The sequence below is a fragment of the Dipodomys merriami genome, unplaced genomic scaffold (assembly GCF_024711535.1).
Source record: "Dipodomys merriami isolate MVZ:Mamm:240054 unplaced genomic scaffold, mDipMer1.0.p SCAF_1232, whole genome shotgun sequence".
NCBI classification, from domain to species: Eukaryota; Metazoa; Chordata; class Mammalia; order Rodentia; family Heteromyidae; genus Dipodomys; species Dipodomys merriami.
The window spans coordinates 168481-175971 of NW_027202530.1; the positions used below are offsets into that span (position 1 = coordinate 168481).

The 7491-nt window shown below is 31.6% G+C and overlaps 1 pseudogene; it reads right to left on the bottom strand.

Annotated features, from left to right (window-relative positions):
* Nucleotides 1–266: 266 nt before the first annotated feature.
* On the bottom strand, nt 267–363 carry LOC138823829 (U6 spliceosomal RNA; annotated as a pseudogene).
* Nucleotides 364–7491: the final 7128 nt, after the last annotated feature.

The window sequence follows — 7491 nt, forward strand, 5'->3', positions numbered from 1 at the left end:
TCCTTTCTGATTACATTCCATATAGAAACAGTTTGATTCCTTTTTTTCTAGGTCTTAATATTATTTTTCTTTGGGATAAAATGACAATGTTGTATAATTTGAAAAGTTTTGTAAAGTTTATTCTATGTAAACGCCTTCCTGAGGTGAATATTTAATACACTGATGTCAAACTAAATTTAATTATATGAATTACGTGTATTGTTACAGTTGTAATTTTGTAATCAACTTTTTAATAACTGTTTTTCATTTCTTGCATCTGAAGAATGAAACATATGGAATACTTCTCAAATTTTCATATTATCCTTGTGCAAGTGCCATGTTAATCTCTGCATTGTAATTTGAGTATTCGTGCTGCTGAAGCATGTAGTATCTTCTAAATTTAAGTAGTTAATGATGCCATCTTTATACAAGCCTATATCTATGGGTGCCTACTTTTAACAAGGAAACCGTATTGTTCCGAACAATGCTATCGATCTTATTTCCATAAAATTCTGTGAATAGTAGAAAAAATTATATTGATCGATCAATTGCTCACATTTGCAAATTTTTTTGTCAATGACTATCTTAAGTCTTTTTATTTGGAATTTGATCGTACTCTCAATTATTTATAGATAGGTCCAAAGGTGATGGCTTTTTCAAGTAATTATTTATCCAACTGTGTTAGCTATGTGGGCCTAATGGATTCAAAGTAAGCATTGCTTAAGAGCTACTTCTAAACTTCTTCAGCTGATATTTTCCCAAATGAGGTGTTACTGGCACAAATGTCTACCTGAGCCTTTACCTTTCTTCCATGTGGGAACAGACCAACCAGAATATCTTACCCTGACAGCATAGATTGTCTTACTAGAACAAAACTAATCTTGGTTACAAGGGATCATAGAGAGATGAACAGTTCAAACAGAACTGTTCAGACTAGAAGGTATTTTATCAAAATATAATTGTTTATTATACCTTCCATTTCAAAAGTAGTTAAAGCCAAGAAGGTAAAAAAATTGTTCATATGCATGATTACTTAATGTCCTGGCCTGTCTACTATCCAACCAGGCAGGAACTTACACTACTGACTTTTTATCACCAAATATTTTCATAGATGCAGGAGAAGTTCATATGTTTCTCCTCGTTATTAAGCATTAAATTGATACTGTTTTAATCACAGTGTTTCCTCTTGCCTCCATGCTGTAAATCTACAAATGGTAAAGCTTTAGGTCTAACTCTATCACACACTAAGGTAGAGATAATGGAATAATACTTTAAAACAGAGTTGCGTTTCATACAGTAACTACAACAGAACAATGCAAACCTGTGCCTTTTAATTATATTATATATAGTTATATATTTTATATTTATATGTGCTGATTTTATATTTCACACAGTAAAACTTACTAGAATTAGTTGATAATTTGACAAATAAATTTATATTTATTTATTCCAATAAATAGAATTGGAATATAAATAATTAGGTTTAAAATATATATTAGAATATAAAAAGTATCAATGCAATGTCTATAGTATAAACTTGTGATACATCCTAACTGTTCTTGGTCTTCTGAATCCACATGGTAAAAAAACAATGTTTTCCTCTAATCTATAATACATTTTACTCTGCTGCTCTGTCTATTGTTTTAACTCTCTTGTCCCAAACTGTTTTTCTCCATATTTCAGAAGCATTCCTATTGATTATACCCAAATTTTGCTAAGATATCTAAAAAAACATTATTCTTCTGCAGTCCCCATGGGTCCTAGGATCCCAGGTCCCAGTTACCTGCATCATCAGATAACATGGGCAAGACTTCTCACCAAGGCCCATGCAACATTTCAGCACATAGTAATTGAAGACCAATCTCAATTTCTCATTTCCTATATTTCAGGGCCCCAATTCCTTGAGATGCAGGAATTAGCAGTAAGCAATTGTGGAATGCAAGGCAACTTAAAATGAAGAATGAAATAACAAAATTTGAGAGAAAGTACTGTAATTAAAACATTCAACTTATAGATGACTAGCCCATATGTGTGAACAATTTCACAAAGTGTCATAAGATTATTTTTAATACCCCTCCCCTATGATTAATGAAAGATTTTATTCCAACATAAGTGGGCCAAAAAATAGTTCCTTGAAGGATAGATCCATAATTGGTCTACTAAAGCCCAGAAAACTTGACTTAGAGGTCAAATGTAATTCAGAAAAATATTTGAAGCACTAAGGAGTGCTTAAAAACACTGGGAGTTCAGTACAACATGGTTCTGTTGTATAAAAATATCACTCTCAAACCAATGATAATCTTCATTTAATCTTCTGAAAGTGTATTCCTTTTCAAATAAACTTTTTAAAATCACATTCGTCAAAATGACATTTTACAAGTTGATGATACTTAGAGACATTACAAGTTTTTTAAGTGTAGGGAGCAAGTTACAATAGAGTTGAATTATTTACACAGCACTAATGCCAAACACGTTCAACCATTCATTAAAGTGTAGAAATAGTACCACCCACAATTTGTGTTTTTCAGTAAGGGCCTTCCAGAAATGTGTTAAATAGGTTAGCCTCCTAAATTTCAAACCCAAACCTGAGCTAATAAATTTCATCATTTAATAAGGTACACTTTAAAAAGTCACAAATAGTTGCCTTATCATATGTTATTTTATTTTTTCCCTCTGTCTAACATAGTAAGAAATATGACTTTAAGTCTTGAATATGGGTATTCATCAGAGATATGACAAACATAATATCTGTCTTCTATTTTTATCATATTCCTCTTTTGGAATAAATTTTAATTTTCTTCTTTTTCAAAACTTATAGGCAGTAGAAAATATTATTCCATGTAAAATAAAAGAATCACACCATTGTACAAAGCCATTTATAAAAATTCGTAGTTAGGAATACATTCTAAGCCATTTTTTTAATTTTCTTTTTGACTAAAGATTAATCTTCCAAATGGATGAGAATAAAATCTTGTTTAGGTGCTTCACCTCTCCAGTCTCCAGCAAATTGTTGCTGCAGATAAATCAATTATGGAAATATAAGCTGACATCAGTTCAAGAATATGCAGGATTTAATGTCCATGGAATGCATATAAACCATTCAAAGTATTAATAGACAGTTTAACACTGACTATCAGGAAGTTGAAACCATAGTGGAATTATAGTAAAGACATAGAATGAATGAAAAATGAACAAGGGGCAAGTATAGCTAGAATATTCAATGTACACATATGATAAAGAAGTGGTAAATTGGAAATAAATCTTGGAGAAAGGGTTGGTTGAGAATGATGGAAGGAGTGACTCCGATCTAGGAGCATTGGACAATTAGATGGATATATTTAATTGTAAAACAATTGCACAACCTTTTAAAATTCAGTTAAAAAACACAAGAAACAAAAAACAGAAAAATTACAACCAAACAGCAATCTCCAGAGAGTATCAATATGACCTCTCAAAATTTTAATCTATTAATGAAAGGCAGTCTTGGGAAAAGCAAACAAAACTGTTCAAAGAGGGAAGTTTGGGATAGGGGAGAATTTTGAACAGAATTAAATAGATTGTCTAAGGTTATAAATCACCTACATCTGCTGCAAATAGTATCTTTCTTCTACGAGTTTTCTGTCTGAACTGGATAATCCAGTCCTGAGACACACTTGGTAGCTTGTGAGGTTAGAGTGGAAGAAACAAGATCATGAACCCATTATTCCACTGGAGAGAAAACAATACTCTATATTTTCTCTAATCTCTCTCCACTACTCTTTCTTCATACTTTTAAGTCAATTGATTTTGAATTATATTTTTCCTTCTTCTGGCAAAATAATTCATTACATATTATTTGCCATTTTCTTCTTTCATGATGTTTAATTGGCCAAGTGAGTCCATTAAATATCCCTCTTGCATTTGGTTGCTATGAAACAACATTTATGTTAATGAGGAGAAATCTAATGTAAAACTTTGTCTCCAGAATACAGACCTAGAAGCTGTGATCACAAATATTTGGCTATTTTTTTCTTTTACCTTAAAAGACTTCTTGTGTCTAAAGTGCCCACAAAAATAAGTACTCCATCACTTGTTGGTTCAATCAGAATTGTCTAAGTTCAAAGATATATTTTCCTAACAAGATGCTGATAGGAAACAAAAAATACTGCACTTTTATCTTCTCTCTTAAGATTCTCCTCAGATACCATATCAGTAACAGTGAAGTTATTCTAGGCAAAATTATTTCAACAGATTATTTTTCTCTTGGTCTTGCATTTGTTCACCAAGATTTATGGAGGAGAATATAGTTAAATGACCCATACCTTGGAAGACAGTGTCTGTTACAAAAGGACAATGCTTCTATGTCCTACTTCTATGTCCTCCTCTTAGCTCTTGCCGGAGTTCCAATTAATCACAGCTTCTTGGCTTCATGTCTAGTGAAGCTGAAGGACTATATGGGCTCCACCACTGTTAAATCTTCATTATTTCTCTTTTAAAACTCTTTAAGTTGCCTCATTTGGACGTGGAATTTATTTTCATGTCTTCATTCAATCATTTCTGCACTGTAGTGAGCCAAATAGGCTCTGTAAACTCACTTTAGGGAGTAAAAATACTAACACAATTTATATGAAAAAGTTTTGGCCTCCCTTCACTGCTGAATACAATATGCTTAACTAAGTCTTCTAAGAAAACTTTTTTTTATTAACTTTTCCATTTGCTCAATTCTTTTCTGAACTTTTTGGCATATGTAATAACAGAAGTCTTCACTATCTCATATTAATAAGGATATTACTTTTGTGAGCCACTTAGAAATGTGAAATCATTGGTTTGAAGTATACAATCAGATTTTTTTCTGTGTTTCACTGCTTCACATCCAAAGACATTGTGGAAAGTGTTACAAACAAAAATGTGTAATCCCAACACCTTCTTTCATTGTGAAGGTCACTTTCTCCCTAAATATTTTGACTCAAATTATCTTTTTAAGAGAATTACTCTTTGGTAATTAAAGGTAAATTCACAAATTTTGATGCCTTATTTTTTTAAGAACTTTGAATTTAAATTCCAATACAACTTTGTTTCAAACAGTGAAAATATATTTCCTGGGTAAGGACAATTCCAAGGGACCCTACAGGATTTACAGGTTTGTTTGTTTAGTGTGAAAAAGAGCCATCTTCATCCACATTGCTCCCTCTCTACTAAGTCTCCTTGGATTTCTTTGCATGAAAAGACTATTCTTCCAGGCAATTTAAATTTTCGTAATAGACTAAGTTGTTAAAATTTTGAACAATTAAAATTTACCTGTCATAACTTTAAAACTCTTGAAAATCCTTTATCAGAACCGCGAATTCACCAATCCTAATTCCACCATTACCATCAAAAAGTTAACATGCTATTTTCATGATATAGTATCCAGGCAGCTATTATATTCCAGTGGCTTTGTTATGTATATAAATAGCCATATTAGCTGATGCTAAGCACAATTAATTCCAAGATATGGAACCAGATTTTTTCATTTGTGGTTGTTGTTTTTGATGAACTATGTGATTTCGGTTTTCTTTGGTTTTCCCCCTATGGTTTATCCTTCCGGTATATCATTTTGTATTGTATATACATTTACCTTGATTAGTGAAGGGAAGAGGAAAAGCATAATGGTGAGACAAAGGACAAAAGGGAAACCAATGCAATAGCAATACTCACAAGACAATATATTGGAAATGTACATTACAACTTGTGAGGGATGAAGGGGTGAAGGAAAACTGTGAGAAAAATGAGAGAAGGTTAACAAATTTGAAAAGTTATTATTTAATACCTTACAATTACTGTATCCCCACTGTACATCACTTTGATAATAAAATTGAAAAACAAGCTGCATAAAATATAATTTCACTGTATTGGCACAGGAAATAATATTCTTTATGTAGTAATATTTTAAAAATCAATACTATTTGGCATCTAATTTGAATTAATTACCCCTTTTTTATCAGAGGGTCATCAACTTGAATGTTATACAACTAGACAATATTTTCACAATATACTTGCCAATTTTTTCAAAAAAGTATAAATTTAGTACTTTCTCATTCTAAAACAGAAAACTGTTTAATGCTATGGAAACCCATAACTTTTAAAAGTAAGTAGTTAATAGGACAGAATATATGTGTTCTTCAAAATTCCTATGACTAATAACTACTCATTTTTAAATTCTCAACATTCCTGAGAGATTCCAAACAGTACCTGTTTGCATGTTATATAATTCTGCAATAGATTTAGTTTCCAATGGGGTGTTACAGACTGAGAAGTCAACAGAAAAATAGCCACATTCTGGTAGAGGATAAAACTATGAAGTATGTGTAATAATTAATTATTCAAGAGTAAACTATTGTTTATCAGCGTAAGCTATTTTTTCTATGACCACCAATCCCAAGATTTATGCCATAAAGTCATCCTAGCCCAACAGTTTCCAACTTTTAAGGGGCACCTTAAAATTCCTTAATTCACATCATGAATACCTTATCTCTATTTTGAAAAAATACTATACCTCTGCTAATGTGACACCCTCCTTGTTCTGAAAAGAACACCACAATACATTCAGCTGCATTATTTTTCCTCCACTGGTATTCTTGAGATCAGAACACTTGCAAATATTATTTATATTTATATTTTTTAACTATCATAGATATTCAGGATGCTAAGATAAAAAAAAAATTATGGTTCAAAGCCCACCCAGGCAGGAAGGCTTCTTAGAATCTTATCTCCAAAAAAATTCTCCACAAAAGCCAGACTCAAGTGGCACTGAGGTTGAAGTGGTAGAGCACGAGACTTGAGCATCAACAGGCTCAGAGATACTGGCCAGGCCAAGAGTTGAAGCTCTAGGATGAACCAATAAAACAAAAACAAAATTGAAAACAAACCCCAAACCTAGCATTTTTCTCCATGTATACAGAGGTACGTAAATAAGGAAATGACTTCCTGTTTTACAAATAGGTAGAAGAAAGAAGATGTCACACAATTACTCTCTTCATACCATATTAAACCAAACCCTTAAAAAATTGGTTTTTCTAAATGTATAAATTAATGTCATCCATTTTTGGCAACTCTGTCTAGATTATTCACATTAACACAGTATACATGAACTGTGGGAATTATCTATGAACTATGTTCTAATTATAACTCTCTTGAAAGAATATCTAGACAAATAGAATGCCAGAATCATTTGTGAAATTAACAATTAATCCCTCTACTTAAAAAGAATTTTGTAGTATACTATAGAATATGAAATTACAAACAAAACCAAAAAATATATTTTAAATCTAAATTCTAATTTAACAAGGTCTACAAAGTCCTACATTAGACGATCTTTGCTATTTCTCCAGATTTAAGCTTTTGTAATCCTTCAACATTAATTTGGAATCCAACAGAATGAGGCTTACTTACTTTTGCAAATTTTTGGATGGGAATCATGATCTATTTTTCATCTGTAATGATGAGAGCATTTAAAACACAAGTGTGGATATATATTAGTTGCATTCAATAGGA